This window comes from Saimiri boliviensis, chromosome 7 (assembly GCF_048565385.1).
Source record: "Saimiri boliviensis isolate mSaiBol1 chromosome 7, mSaiBol1.pri, whole genome shotgun sequence".
Lineage (NCBI taxonomy): Eukaryota > Metazoa > Chordata > Mammalia > Primates > Cebidae > Saimiri > Saimiri boliviensis.
The window spans coordinates 82,811,433-82,827,691 of NC_133455.1; the positions used below are offsets into that span (position 1 = coordinate 82,811,433).

A 16,259-nucleotide genomic window follows, 5' to 3' on the forward strand; every position below is an offset into this window, starting at 1 on the left:
CTGGCTCCCCCGAACACTCGCTCCCCGCCCCGAGCCCCCTCGCCTGCCGCCTGGGTTCCCTCCGTGGTGTGGGTGGAAGTTAGAACGGAAACCAGAAAGTTGTCCTTTGCAAAGACTCAGCTTCCCTCGGCCCCGAGCTAGGGCGAGGAGCCTTCGGGGCAAACCACTCCCCGGCGCCCCGCGGGCTTGAGACTGATGGGGAAAAAGTTTGCCTGAAACCGGGCTGGCTTGCTCCATTTGTTGCGGGAAGTGGCAGGAGGAAGGCTGCGGAGGGAGCCCCACCTAGTCTGGCAGCCGCCACCATGTAGAGAAAAACTGTTAAAGGGGCCTTTCCCTTCGTCAGCAAGAGGAAATCTCTTTCTTTTACAGAGGGAGAGAAAATCCAGGAAGTTTGTCGTCTTCTCTTTTTCGCCATCTCGAGGTGTCTAATCCTAAAACTATCAGCGCCATGAATTTTATTTACAACTATGCCCAGTGAACTGGGGTCTTCCGGGTTTTTCTTCTGAAAAACCCTTAGGTCTTTTGGAGAAAAGATTATCCTTGAAAGTTAAAGCAGATCGTTTCCTTCCCCTTCGCTTTTTCTTCCTCCCACTGTCTTTAATAGTTTAGAAAAACGTTTTGGCCCTGTAACTTCTGATTGGTATGAATAGAAGCAGTTCTGTGTTGCAGTAACGGGAAATCACATTTTTACGGGGTAGAAAGTTGACACTACATGAAGATTGTGATTTTAGTATTTTAAACTTAATTCCTTCTAATTGAATTTTGGTTTTGCTGGCAGCATCTAATATATGTGGAGTACTTGAAATTTAAAGCTCTGGTAAATTTATTTTTCAGCTCTTTTTGTAATTAGAATACTGTTTGGACTTAACAAGATGTTATCTTAACAAGAAGTAACTTACATAAATTGAAAAGGGAGACATTCATTTAACTTCAAGTCCATATTACTCTTAAAAGCTGACTCTTGAAATAGTATTTATTGAGTCATAGTGGAGTCATGGGACTTTTTAAGGGCCGGAAGGGACTATTTAGATCATCCAGTCCCACCCTGTCATTTTATGGAGGAGGAAACTGAGGCATAGATAAGATAACCAGTTAGTGGATCCACTGAGCTTTAGGACAGTAATCTATGCATAAGGGATAACCTGGAAGAAGAAATACATTTTACAGTGAATTACCATTTTCCTAAGAATAATCGTCCCATATGGCACTTTAAAAAAATGGGTACCTTAGTCAAATAGTGTGGAAAAACCACTTGGGTGGTTTCATCCTCAGGTTTTAGGTGAGGAAACTGATACTCAGATTAAATAACTTTAAGTACACAGAGCCTGAATGGTAAGTCTTATTTGAGCCCATCTGTGCCTTTAATCTATACTACATTAGGTGTTTTCACTTCATTTCCTCGTTTGACAAGGAAATGACAATAAATTGTGAAGCTGCTTTATCTGAGGAAGCCATAAAGTAAATCATTGGAACACGTGTAGCCAGTTTGTTTTTAATATTGCCAGTTATCAGAATACAACTGAAGAACTAATGCTAAAAAGACTTAATTTTAAAATGTGGTATGGGGTATGAAAATGATTGCTTTTGCTGGGTGTGGTGGCTCACACCTGTAAACCCAGCACTTTGGGAGGCCTAGTTGAGGCAGGTAGATCCCTTGAGGTCAGAAATTTGAGACCAGCCTGGGCAACATGGGGAAACCCCGTCTCTACTAAAAATACAAAACTTAGCCGGGCGTGATGGCACACGCCTGTAATCCCAGTTACTCGGGAGGATGAGGCATAAGAATTGCTTGAACCCAGGAGGCGGCGGGCGCAGTGATCCGAGATTGTGCCACTGTACCCCAGCCTGGGTGACAGAGCTAGACCCTGTCTCAAAAAAAAAGAAGAAAATGATTGTCTGCTCTTTTACCTTCTTCCACTCCCAACCCCTTAAAAGTCATCTCTCTTATTTTCTATGACACACATTACTTTCTGCCTCCTGTTACCATTACATGTTATCTAGTCCATTGAATTGTAAACTCCAACCACAAGATACATGTTCTTTTGTATGCCTTAAAGCACTGGCATGCTGCCTTGCAGTAGACACTCAACACCAGTTAAACGTAAGTACCATGAGGGTAGGGACTTGATTCATTTAATTCTTCACAGTATTCTTCCTAGCACTTTGTCTGGGCCCAGTGTAATGGTTAGCATTTGAATTTAGGGATTAATGGTATTGAACATTGAAAGAGGATATTTGAAGAGAACAGTGTAGTCCTTCAAAAAATAAAGCATTCTATATTGGCTTTGGAACTGCTTTTACTTGACAAATTAATTTTCATTTTATCATCAAAACAATTCTTCTCAGTGAATTCCAATATTTTCTCTTAGCTGTATAAAGTGACACCCCTCCGATAGTAAAGAGCCACCATGTAAGGAGGTTCTAGCAAAGAATCATTAAAATATAAGTAGATTCATTTTTGTAAGGATCCTTTCAAGTGTATCTTCCTAATTCAAGATTGGTGGAAGGTCTATGCAGACATTGATAACATGGTAACTAATTAGACATGTTATTTTAAATGCAGTCTAAGATTTGGATGAAAAGCTCACGTTCAGGTTTTTTTGCCTTTCTTTGTAGGTACTCAATAAATATTTATTGAGGTAGTGAAATTAATGTGAAATTGGATCTGATACAGAGAGAATTTGACCGATTTTACAAAGTTGTCCATTTACTTTTTCCCCAAAAGTATTGTTTAAATAGGCTGTTTTATTATTGACTATCAGGCAGCTCTTACTGATTTGCATCATTTCCTTAAAGATATAAAATACTGTGTTTCTCTGTATGTTTGTGTTGCTAAAGAGGAGGTTGGGTATTGATCTGCAGTGTCTAGACTTGAATGGTACTAGGAGTAATTTAGCATTTGTGAATTAGCTATTCACCGCTATTTTATAGCAGTGATGTCACATATTCACTCTATAGAAAAATTAAAGACTGGTCTTTCTGAAACTTTCTAAGACATAGGTTGTGACTAAAAGTGTGCCCTGGGTTTTTTTTCCTTCTCCTGTCATTGTTGAGAACTCCATGATATTACCCTGAAGTTTTCATTGTTATCCTTTCAAATTGAATTTATTTTAGAACAAGTTAAGACAATTTGGCTGATGCAGTGATTCATTGTAACATTGAACAAAATTTTTAGTTCAGCTCTCTATAAACAGTACTGTACCGTGACTTACTCTTGTGCTGGAGGCTAATGTTTTTCTGTGTTCATGGATATTTTGCAATGGTATTGAAAGGTGCTAATTACCACGTGAAGTCTTAAGTCTTTTATTGGTTCTTTGTAAATCTCATGAGCACAGTGGAAGCAGTAGCTACAAAGAATACAGTGAATTTATCCATTTGCACTAAAAACTGACTTGTATATAATCTGTTGTACTTTGAACCCAGTTGAGCACTGGATTCTAAAGCAAGTCTCTTTGGTTGTAGAGAGTCTATTTTAAACAAGAAAAGTTATCAGGAACTTTTGTGCTGCCTTAAAAACATCACTTTAAAATTCACCAGCAACAAAAAAAGTGTATTACTTATTTTCCATATTTCCTAACACTGGATTATTTACTCCTAGTGTTGGTCAAATCAAGAGTATGTAGCAACTGATTAAGTAGCAATTTATAAAGATTTTTTTTTCCTTTGCATCAGTAGAGGGTCAAAATTTTTAAAACTGTGTTTCCAAAGGACCTTAAAACTTAGAAAAAAAAATATGAAAATGTAGGGGAAATGTACCAGTTTAAAAAAAAAAAAATTAAATTCCCTAAAGTAAAAAGTATTCGCAAAACAAACTGCAGAATTTCCATCTGGTTTTTCTTATACAGGAGGACTATATTCTGTAATATCAGTATACGACTTAAAATTATTTGATTGTATACGTGGTACTTGCATACTGGAAATATGCTCTTTTAAGTTAAAAATCTGTCTCTGCCCAGAGAGAGTAATTTAATGTTGTGAGTTTGAGTTTTATATCAAACCATTTCCTAAAGCTTACTTGTAATTACTTTTACTTTTGTAGTTATACTACTTTATATATATATATATATATATGTGTGTATATATGTCAATATATATATATGTATATATGTCAGTATATATATAAAGTAGTGAGACCTTTTAAATTTAAACTGGATTCTGATCTCATAACTTGTGAGGTGATTTTTTTCCAGTACTAGGGGTTTGAATGTTTCTGTTGTACAAATAGACTGAATAAAGGAAGAGAGCATCCATTAAAAACTCTTAAAAATAATTTGGATTTTTTTTTTCTTCTGAGACAGAGTCTTGCCCTGTCACCCCGGCTGGAGTGCAGTGGCGTTATCTCTGCTTACTGCAACCTTCGCCTCCTGGGTTCCAGCAGTTCTCCTGCCTCAGCCTCTCAGGTAGCTGGGACTACAGGCTTGCGCCACCATACCTGGCTAATTTTTGTATTTTTTAGTAGAGAGGACGTTTCATCATATTGGCCAGACTGGTCTCGAACTGGTGATCCACTTGCCTCGGACTCCCCAACTGCTGGGATTACAGGTGTGGCCACCCTGCCTGACTTTTTTTTTTTTTTTTGGAGAGACAGAGTCAGTGGCAGGATCTTAGTTCACCACAGCCTTTGCCTCCAGGGGTCAAGCAGTCCTCTGACCTAAGCCTCCCAAGTAGCTGGGACTACTGTGCCTGGCTAATTTTTTGTATTTTTTGTAGAGACAGGGTTTTGCCATGTTGCCCCAAGCTCACCTTGAACTCTTGGGCTCAGGGGATCCACCCATCTTGGCCTCCCAGAGTGTTGGGATTACAGGCGTGAGCCACTGTGCTTGGCCCAGCATTTCTCTAAGTAACTTTAAATATGCAGTGAACTGATTGTCAAAGTGGTAGATTGCCTCTACCCGTTTTCCTCTTCTTTGCCTTGTAGGAAGGGCAAAAAGATGAAAGAAAACATGTTTTGTCTGTTTAGTTGGAATTTTTGGTGAAAGCTTCTGGAGAGGAAATGGAAAACACTGGGTGAAATAAAATTAACTATCTGTGTATTAAAAATTTATCTTTCTAACGTTAGAATATATTTTTCAAAGTTACTTTATGCTAAATTCGGGGACTTTCTTAAGTTCTCAGTTAGTAGAACTCGAAGGGTATCAATAAAATAAAGACTATATATGTAATCTATTTTTACTTAGTTTTTACATGTCAAAAGGTATGTATGTTGCATCCAGCCATTACCTTGTGTTTTAATGTTGCACTTAGACTGTGGAATCCTATTACTACATTGTGCTAACATATCTTTGACTGATGCTTCTAAGATTTTTAAGTTATCCATACACTTCTCAATACAATAGCAAAATGCAGAAATTCCTTGAATTCTATATTGTACAGATAATAAAGAGGGATAAGGATGAGGTATATAACACATGTTATCTGTTATTTTTTCCTGATACTGGAATTAATGAACTTGAGGTAGTGTACTGAATTTGTATTTATAAGATTGGCTGAGTTCAGTATGTCTCTTTTATTTTCTTACTAATGTTCGGAATATAGAAAAATAAGGCCAGGAGTGGTGGCTCACACCTGTAATCCCAGCACTTTGGGAAGCCAAGGCAGGCAGATGACCAGGTCAGTTGTTCAAGAGCATCCTGACCAACATGGTAAAACCTGGTCTCTACTAAAAATACAAAAATTAGCCAGGTTTGGTGGCACATGCCTATAATCCCAGCTACTCAGGAAGCTAAGCTGAGGCAGGAGAATCACTTGAACTCTGGAGGCGGAAGTTGCAGTGAGGTGAGATCATGCCACTGCACTCCAGCCAGGGTGACACATCGAGGCTCCATCTCAAAAAATATATATATAAAGAAGAAAGTTGATATCATCTGTAATCCCATCACTACAATGACTTTGTTTTTAAAGCAAAATGTGTACTTCGCTTCTGAAGCTTTCCAGCCTCCTTGCCGCCTCGGTAAGAATGATGACGTACTGTTGTTGGAGTTGTTGAGGATCAAATACAGTATTACTCACAAATATTTTATAAATTATAATATAGTAATGTAGTTTAGTTGTTGTTTTGACAGCCTCGCTGTGTCACCCTGGCTGGAGTGCAGTGGCACAAACTTGGCTCAGTGAGCCTCAACCTCCCAGGTTCAAGCCATCCTCCAGCCTCAGCTCCCCAAGTAGATGGGACTATAAGCATGTGCCACCATGCCCAGCTAGTTTTTGTATTTTTTTAATTTATTATTCTTTTTTGAGACAGAGTTTCACTCTTGTTGCCCAGGCTGGAGTGCAATGGCACGATCTCGGCTCACCGCAACCTCCGCCTCCTGGGTTCAAGCAATTCTTCTGCCTCAGCCTCCCTAGCAGCTGGGAATACAGGCGTGCGCCACCATGCCCAGCTAATTTTTGTATTTTTAGTAGAGGCGGGGTTTCACCGTGTTGACCAGGATGGTCTCGATCTCTTGACCTTGTGATCCACCTGCCTCGGCCTCCCAAAATGCTGGGATTACAGGCGTGAGCCACCGCGCCCGGCCTAGTTTTTGTATTTTTTGTAGAGAGCTTTGAAGTTTCTAAACTTCTGGCACTTTAGAATAAACTAGGTTAGAGTACCTCACTGCGCTTATAATCATTGTATTATTCACTGGATTTAGGATTTTTTTTTTTTTTTAAGTTTCACCTAAATGCCCTTGATGAAGAAATAAAAAAAAAATTTTAAACTAAATATCTACCATTGTACACATCTTTCTAATGTACTGTAACGAAATGGGAAGTATGCTTAAAACACTGGTGAAGCCATGGATGGCAAGCCTCCCAGCACTTTGGGAGGCTGAGTCCGGCCTGGGCATGTTTCCCATGCTGGTCTGAACTCCTGAGTTCGTAATCCACCTGCCTCCACCTCCCAAAATGCTAGGATTATAGGCATGAGCCATCATACCCAGCCATATTAGTTCTTGTTCTATAAAGCTTTTATTCTATGGCATTGCTTAAGATTCCCATTAAAGTATGAAGAGGGACTAATAATAATTGTGATTTTTGATTAGCCTAACAAATGAATTGTCTAGATCAGTGATTTTCAAAGTGTGGTCCAAGGAATCCTGGAAATCCTATTGACATTTTGGGGGAGTCTACAAGTACAAAACTATTTTTATAATGATACTGAGACATTCTTTGCCGTTCTCACTGTAGTGACATTTGTACCCGTAGTGATGTAAAAGCAGTGGTGGGTAAAACTTCTGGCACTTTAAAATAAACCAGATTAGAGTACCTCACTGTGCTTATAATCATCGTATTATTCACTGCCATGGACTCAGGTTTGTTTTTTTTTTTAAGTTTTACCTAAATGCCCTTGATGAGGAAGTAAAAAAATTTTACACTACATCTCTACCATTGTACACATCTTTCTAATACACTATAACAAAATGAGAAGTATGCTTAAAACACTGGTGAGGTGATGGATGGCAAGCCTCCCAGCACTTTGGAAGGCTGTCAGGCCTGGGCAATGTAGTGAGAGCCTGTCTGTCCTATTTTAAATAAAAAGCCAGTGTGGTCTTGCACACATACAGCCACCCTGGAGGCTGAGGTGGGAGGATCTCTTGAGCCCAGGAGTTGGAGGCCGCAGTTAGCTGTAATTGTGACACTGCACTTCAGCCTGGGTGACAGAGCGAGACCCTGTCTCAAAAAAACAAAACAAAAACACTTGGCTGCATACTGAAATACAATAGTTGTTTCTTGGGAAATCATTTGTGTGATTGAGTCGAATGCTGAATCAGTAATTTTTTTGTGTGTAATGCCATTTTTGCTTAAAAGAATGCCTGATGAACTGGTTATTCAGACTTGGGTACTAGGCTGACATTTTCTTGAAAACAGTGAGCCTTTGCTTTAGGGAAAATAGTATTTATGGTTAATGATGAAGTTCCTAGGGCTTCTTTTTTGTTTGTTTCTGGTTTTTTTGTTTGTTTTGAAATGGAGTCTTGCTCAGTGGCTAGGCTGGAGTGCAGTGGCACCGTCTCAGCTAACTGCAACCTTCACCTCCTGGGTTCAAGCAATTCTTCTGCCTCAGCCTCCTGAGTAGCTGGGACTTCAGGCGAGTGCCACGACGCCCTGCTAATTTTTTGTATTTTAGTAGAAACAGGTTTCACAATGTTGGCCAGGATGGTTTTGATCTCTTGATCTCCTGACCTTGTGATCTGCCTGCCTCGGCTTCCCAAAGAGTTCCTAGATTTGTAAGCAAAAATTTTAGAAAGCTTGTATCAGTTGCTGTAAGTATATAATGCAATCTGTCATTACTTGATGATCTGCCTAACTGAATCAGTATTTCCAAATGTTCAATGCATAGCATTATAAAAATCATATGTGGGTAAGCTATCTTTCCAAAATGTCAGCTAGACCAATCAATTTTAATGTTACGGAGAACATAAAGATTATCAATAAGGTATCCTGCTCTATATTGCAACCAATTGCTGAGTTTTGATACAGTGTCAAAGACCAATATCCATATTTATCTGAAAATACTGTTAAAATATTCCCAACTGTCTGATGTATTCTTTTTGTATTACTCATTTTTTCATGCTTTGCTCGCAGTGTTTAATGTCTTCTTTGATTTATTTTGTTTATATTTTCGTTGGAAACAGGAATGGGAACCACAGATAAATGTGAAGCAGTGTTTTCATGTCCTTTATCTTAAAATCTCTTATTAATATATAATCAATTTATGTTTAACTTCTTTGTAGTCTTCTCTGAGCAATCCATTCAACTTTTGGTCATGGTTGTAGATTAGGTAATTGTTACTTTTAAGCATATTTTTTTTGTTTTAATATTTGTTTCGTATACCTGACTGTTCATCTGTGGACAGAATACCCTTGTGTCCAAATTTTAACATAATCCTTAAGTAGATTTTTAGTTGTTGACTTTCTCAATTTTAAAATATTTGGTAACTTTCCCATAGTAAAGCTGTAAGTTTCTTTCAAGTTTATTAATGTCTTTTTGACCTGAGAATTTGGTATGTAGTCTTACATTAAGTAGACACTTTTAAAAAACACCTGTAGAATGATCCTTTTTTTTTTTTTTAAACCTTTCAGGAGAATGCTGTTTTTCTTTCTTTTTTTTTTTTTTTTTTTTTCCTGAGACCCAGTCTTGCTCTTGTCGCCCAGACTGGAATGCGGTGGTGAGATCTCAGCTCACTGCAGCCTCCACCTCCCAGGTTCAGGTGATTCTCTTGCCTCAGCCTCCCAAGTAGCTGGGATTACAGGAACCCGCCACCATGCCCGGCTAATTTTGTAGTTTTAATAGAGACAGGGTTTCACCATGGTGGCCAGGCTGGTCTCAAACTCCTGACCTCTGGTGATCTACCCACCTCAGCCTCCCAAAGTGCTGGATAAAGCCACTGCGTGCCCTTCTTTTTTATGTTAAATTAAAAACATTTGTAGCAATCCTTGTTAAACTGTTTTTATAAACTTATGGGATAGGTCCTAATTTTATTTTATTTTATTTTATTTTTGAGACAAGGTCTCACTCTGTCACCTAGGCTGAAGTGCAGTGTCACAACCACGACTCACTGCAGCCTTGACCTCCCAGGCTCAATTGATCCTTCCACCTCAGCCTCACAAGTAGCTAGGACTACAGGCATGTGCCACCACACCTGGCTAACTTTTGTATTTTTTGCAGAGACAGGGTTTTGCCATGTTGCACAGGCTGGTGTCAAACTCCTTGGCTCAATGAGTTCTCCCACCTCAGCCCCACAAAGTTCTGGGATTACAGGAGTGAGCCACCACACCAGCTTGGTTCCAAATTTTAAAGGATTTTTAGACTAACCTGTGTTTGGATCTAGTAATCAGTTTCAGATTAGGAAAGTGGTAAGAAAGAGGGTTAAGTTGCAGCTTATATTTGTACTCAGTTTCTTGAAGATTAGTGCCAGTTACTTCCCTAGAGATATTAAAATGGAGAGAAAGGAAAGAGAATTCAGTCTGAACACCAGTGTTGCAAAGAACAAAGTTGACACCAGAGGAAGAAAAAGGTTTAGGGAAGGAATACATGTGAAAATGCTAACTTCAGGGTAGCTTCAGGGATTAAGCATTATCGAACTCCTGCCTACCTGAGCTAATCCCATAGAGAGCAAGGGAATTTAACAGGAAGCTTTAGTGCTCCCTATATTAAATAATTAATTGGTCAGCTGTACTTGCAGTTCAGAATTAGGCAACATACTGAGATCATATTTTATGTCCAGAACATCCAAATTAGTCACAAGAGAGTTTTAGTTGCTAGTTGGAAATAATGCATTAAATTCTTCTATTTTAGCTTTTTTTTTTTTTTTTTTTTTTTTTTCTGAGACAGAGTCTCGCTCTGTTGCCCAGGCTGCAGTGTAGTGCAGTGGTGTGATCTCAGCAACCTCCACCTCCCAGGTTCAAGTGATTCTTTTGCCTCAGCCTTCCACGTAGCTGGGACTACAGGAGTGTGCCATCAAGCTCTGCTAATTTTTGCATTATTAGTAGGGATGGGGTTTCACTATATTTGCCAGGCTGGTATCGAACTCCTGACCTTGTGATCTGCCCACCTCCTAAAGTGCTGGGATTACAGGCTTGAGCCACTGTGCCTGGTATAATTTAGGTTTTTTGTACTGGTACTTTTTTTCTTCCAGGAGCTGTCAATTTAATCATCCTTCAATAGAAAAGAAGTAAGACTAAGTTTGCAAGCTTTTAAGGACAAAAAACATTTATAACATTTCTCTGTTTAGATGAAAGTGATGATGGTTAATGATGGTGATAGTAGGCAGTGAAGAGATGAAAGGGCAGGAAGTAGAGCAGAAAAGAGTGAGGATGGTGATTAAGAGGTTCTTGTAGGACTACTGTTAAAAGCTATTCATTTCACAGTTCTGGTCAACAGGAATGATAAACTCAACATTCATAAACACTTGTGGTTCTTTTTTTTTTTTTTTTTTTTTGAGACGGAGTTTCACTCTTGTTACCCAGGCTGGAGTGCAATGGCGCGATCTCGGCTCACCGCAACCTCCGCCTCCTGGGTTCAGGCAATTCTCCTGCCTCAGCCTCCGGAGTAGCTGGGATTACAGGCACGCGCCACCATGCCCAGCTAATTTTTTGCACATTTAGTAGAGACGGGGTTTCACCATGTTGACCAGGATGGTCTCGATCTCTTGACCTCGTGATCCACCCCGCCTCGGCCTCCCAAAGTGCTGGGATTACTGGCTTGAGCCACCGCGCCCGGCTAACACTTGTGGTTCTTTAGTGGTAGTACCTCTTATCCATCAGAACCTCTTTTGTAGAGGATAAACTGGCATTATCTTTGAGTTAGAGGTTATGGTCTTAAAATCTCATCCCTAAGCAGTTTGACTGGAGAGCACTTTCACTAGGTCTATTCCCCAGCAGCCTCCTTGACCTTCAGATGCTCAAATTAGACCTTTATTTCGTTGTTCTCATATGTTTTAGCTCATTCCTTTGAGTGTGAAATTAAATCTGAGAAATCAGGTACTTGTTTTAAGTAGTTAAACCTTTTATTGTACTCTGTTGTCTTAAGTAGCATGGTTTAGTGGTGATAACATTGACTCAGGTGACAGGCTTCAGTTTAGTCTCTGGCACTGTTCATGAAACCTTGAAAAGTTAACTCCTCTCTTAAGACCTTATGTAGAGAAAGTTTGACTAAATGGCTGTTAAGGTCTTTTTGGGCTTTCAAATTCTGTGTTTCTGGATTTAAGCTCTTGTTTAAGTCATAGTCATCTCTTGTCTGGACCCTTAAAAGAGCTTCCTAACTTGTTTTCATTCCTGCCCTTCCCAACATTATTTTCTACCTAGAATACAAAGTGACCTTTTTTTTTTTTTTTTTTTTGAGACGGAGTTTCGCTCTTGTTACCCAGGCTGGAGTGCAATGGCGCGATCTCGGCTCACCGCAACCTCCGCCTCCTGGGCTCAGGCAATTCTCCTGCCTCAGCCTCCTAAGTAGCTGGGATTACAGGCACGCGCCACCACGCCCAGCTAGTTTTTTGTATTTTTAGTAGAGACGGGGTTTCACCATGTTGACCAGGATGGTCTCGATCTCTTGACCTCGTGATCCACCCCGCCTCGGCCTCCCAAAGTGCTGGGATTACAGGCTTGAGCCACCGCGCCGGCAAAGTGACCTTTTAAAAAATGTAAAAATGTAAATCAGATCATGTAGTAATACCCTCTGGTCCCAATTTATCCTTAAGAACCAGTTTCTAATCAGGACCCACAAGGTCTTGCATAATCCAGTTCTTGCTTACTTCACAACTTTATTTCCTAGCCTGCTGTACTTTTGTGACAACCTTTTACAAGCTCTCAGCAATTCTGCCTCAGTCCCAACAGTGGATCTCAGTTCAGATGTCACATTTGCAGAGTTTTTCCTGCACCTTATATAAGGGAACATTCCTCTTCATTACCTCTATAGTTCTTATCATAATAATTATATTTATCCATTTGTTTACCTCTCATCCCCTGTGAACTGTTTCAGGAGGACAGGAACATCATGTTACTTTTCCACCACTATCTCAAATGGTTAGCTCAATAATTGGCGAGTGCTCAAGAGAATTATTTTAATTGAAAAAATGTATAAAGTGTGTAACAGTTTGTCCATATCAATTCCCATAAGCTACTCCTTAAACTATTTTTTTCTTTACTATTTTGGTAGCGGCATGGTCTCATCTTGCTCAGGCTAGTCTGGACCTACTGGGCTCAAGTGATCCTCCTGCCTCAGCCTCCCAAAGTGCTGGGGGATTTACAGGTGTGAGCCACCACACCCAGCCTTAAACTAATTTTTAAAGTGTTATATCTATGTCTAAGTATAATTCCTCATTATTTGTTTAGGTCATCTGTCTCTTGAGCACTAATTGATATGATTGCATGTTATTGAGAGCTATTGTTCTTAGTTACTATATGTTAGGATTAAATGGAAGTAATTTCTCACAAAGGTTTTTAGCAGAGACATGAAAAGATAACCAATATGAAACTGTTAGCAGTTCAAAATATCCAAATAAGTGATACAGATAACTGTTTGTTAGAGTCAAAGGAAGAAGTGAAACTCTTAGGATCTAGTAGTTAGAAAAGACAGTAAATATAAGATTGAAGCTGTGAATATTAAGAGTTTAAGTTTTAGATTAACAGTGAATTACATTCAGCCACACTACAGAAACTGAAGTAAATTAAAGTGTTTTCCTCTAGTAGATGTTTGTGAAACTGATTACAGGGCCGTAATCCCTTATCTGTAACCTTTGGTGCCAAGTATTTTTGGATTTCAGAATTTTGAGGAAAGATTTATTTTAGATTTTAGTAAGAGTAATCAAATACAATATTAATGGGAAACATGGATAGTCACACTAAGTGAGATAAATAAAAGGTAAAAATAGTCCCCCATCGGTGCTCAGATGAAGTTTTGTCTTTTATTTATTAGGTCATGCTTTGCTACCAGCATGGTTATAGAACTTTTGAGTTTTCTGAGATTTTAGGATTTCAGAATTTCTGTAAGAAACTGGTTTCAAATAAGTTAAAAGGGCTTTATTCATTACTGTTTGGAGAAGATACCAGGGTCTGAAAATGTTACTTTGAAGCAACTGGCTTTAGAAACCCTCTCTGCCAAAGAATTCTGTTTGACCCTGACTCTGGATGGAATGCACTGCTGATGGTGATGAGTTTTTAGGCTATTGGAGAATCACTTAATTCCATAATTGTAGAGTCTAGTTAAATCTTTGGAAATAGTTAAAGTTGGTGCCTGCAAAATGCAGTTTTTAAAAATGTTAAAATATTGAGAGCTCATATCTTAACCACAGTTTCATCTTGATGATTTTTTTAGTCTTATAAGATATTAGACATTTTGTCTCCTAATAGATAAGGTTTCTAAGAAATATATAATACATTTAATTGTAAAGAATACAATAGAAAAATAGAATAGGAATATTATAAACAGGACAAATGTAATCCTTATTTTAAAATCCTCGGTCCAGGCTCAGTGGCTCACGCCTGTAATCCCAGCACTTTGGGAGGCAGAGGTGGGCGGATCATGAAGTCAGGGGTTCAAGACTAGTCTGAACAACAGGTGAAACCCCATCTTCACTAAAAATACAAAAATTAGCCAGGCATGGTGGCATGTACCTATAGTCCCAGCTACCCAACTCCATCTCAAAAAAAAAAAAAAAAAAACCAAACTCCTCAGTGGAACCATTTGGTAGTGACAAGGATTGAAGTAAGTATCTGAAGAGGCTACTTAGAAACTCAGAATTGAGTACAGGAAGTGATTCTCCACTTTCTGTGCTTTCTTTAGATGCTCTCCTTATTCTGATAGCCTAATTAACACCCAGACTTTGGTTCTCATTGCTTTTATCCATTTGTTTGGTGTATATACTAATATGCAAGAATGTACACATTAATGCATGTGATGATTTTTGGATACAGTCTTATCACTTGTAGAATTGCCAAGACAGGCATATTTTTGGAGCTACTTTTTTTAAGTGCTTACTGGCCTAGTAATTATGCAAGTAAGTATTTATTCATATGTGAAAGCCAAATGCAAGCATTATTTATGTCTTCCATTGAAGTGTGGTGTGCCTTTCTCTTTCTTTTTTTTTTTTTTTTTTTTTACGGACTACTAAATGGATCTTTGAATAAACTGAAGCGGGTAGATTATAAAAGGAAGAACTGTTAAATTAGTCAAAAACAACTTTATAACACAAGTAGCTGCATAATCCAGTGCACACATAAGCAGGTAGCATAAATGCTTAGGTTGAGATACTAAAATTATTATTAGAGAAAATTATAGGAAGTGCCTGTGCATCCACTATGTTTTGTTACTTGGTTAATTTTTCCCCTCTGAACTTCTGGCAGGTGTTTACTGGGGAATTTTCCATTAGGAATATCCTGATCCTTAAGTTTCATTTTGAATGTGTAATATAGTCATGCAGATTATGAACCCACAATCTAAAATCAAGGCATTCTTTTTTAAAGTTTCAGATGTATTTGAGAGTGGTCATATTAAGCTTGTCATCTGATCCTGGGTATGAGGTTAACAGTAAAATGAAATAAAATATTTTTCTGAGCCATTTGTTTCTCTTCTTATGGAAGACACTAATTCTTTTTATTTCTGAATTCAGCCTTGCGTCGAAACAGACTGTAAAATCATGTTTTAAAAAAGATTCACCCATCCTTGTGGAGGGTGGTAGTTTGCAAAAGCACTACCCCACTTAAGCATTTATATTGAGGAAATATTTATGGCATTCTTCCATTCATGAAAATGGGTATGCCTTGTTCTGGAGTCTTACCTTTATTTATCTACTAACACTAAAGTTAGTAGATAAACTAACGTTCTTACTTCTCATATCTTATACCTCTACCCAACAGCTTATAAACTGCATTTAGTATAGTATTTGCTTGAAATACATGAAAGTAGATATTTTCCCTAACTAATGGGGACATTTCTGTGGTGGTTTTAGTTACTCTGCAACCTGTTCAGCAAATAATATAGAGCATTTTCACAGTATCTTCAAATTTTGGACATAGAGAACCATCTTGAATAACCTTTTTCCTCTTAGTCTCAGTCATCCCTTTGGAGGTGGTGTCTCATTTTTAACCTGTGGCTTGTTGAAGTTAAGACATTTTGAGTAGTTTATATTACTAAAGAATCTGATTTCTGGAGATGTGAAGAATAGCAGAGACCCTTCTTTTCTGTACTAACTTGGGAAAACTTACAGGCAAAAAGATGAATAAAATGATCCTGGTAGACAGCCCCTGATTTTGGGGGGATGAGGTAAAGATCTTAAGAAGAGGGAAGGTAACATCAGAATTTTCCAGCGTGTTTTTTTAAAAACACACGCGTATACCCAATCCTATGAGAATGAGAGATGTTACTCATAATAGTGTTAGAAATGTAAATGGTTTGGTAGCCGACCACCACTTTAAAACTGGTTAGCTCTCCCAGGATTCTGGGCCTTCACGTTTAAATTTGACCTGACCTTGAAACTTCCCCTGTAGTTACTCAACAGTGACTTTGTTTTACCCACTTTTCAAAATACCCCATGCGTAGCTCCTTACTTCATGTCATGCTGGAACGTGACCCATACCAGCCAGACTTTACCTAATAGAAGCATAATATCTGACGAAAAGCGTCTTTTACCATGTAGATGTACGATGGGTAAATTCATTTATCTCTAGATAGATAAATTCATTTATCTCTAGATAGATTTATCTCCCCAGTATACTGAAAAGACAGACCTAAATTTTGGTAGATAGCCTTGCTTTATAGAAAATGAAAATGGGCCAGACAATGGT

The 16,259-nt window shown here is 38.6% G+C and overlaps 1 protein-coding gene and 1 long non-coding RNA gene across 2 annotated transcripts in view; one reads left to right on the forward strand and one right to left on the reverse strand.

Moving 5' to 3' along the window:
• The window catches only part of LOC141585148 (uncharacterized), a 253,974-nt gene that overhangs the window by 189,982 nt on the left and 47,733 nt on the right, over positions 1–16,259 (reverse strand). The window lies entirely within an intron of this gene.
• RAP1B (RAP1B, member of RAS oncogene family) overlaps positions 1–16,259 on the forward strand; it is a 45,593-nt gene that overhangs the window by 531 nt on the left and 28,803 nt on the right. The window lies entirely within an intron of this gene.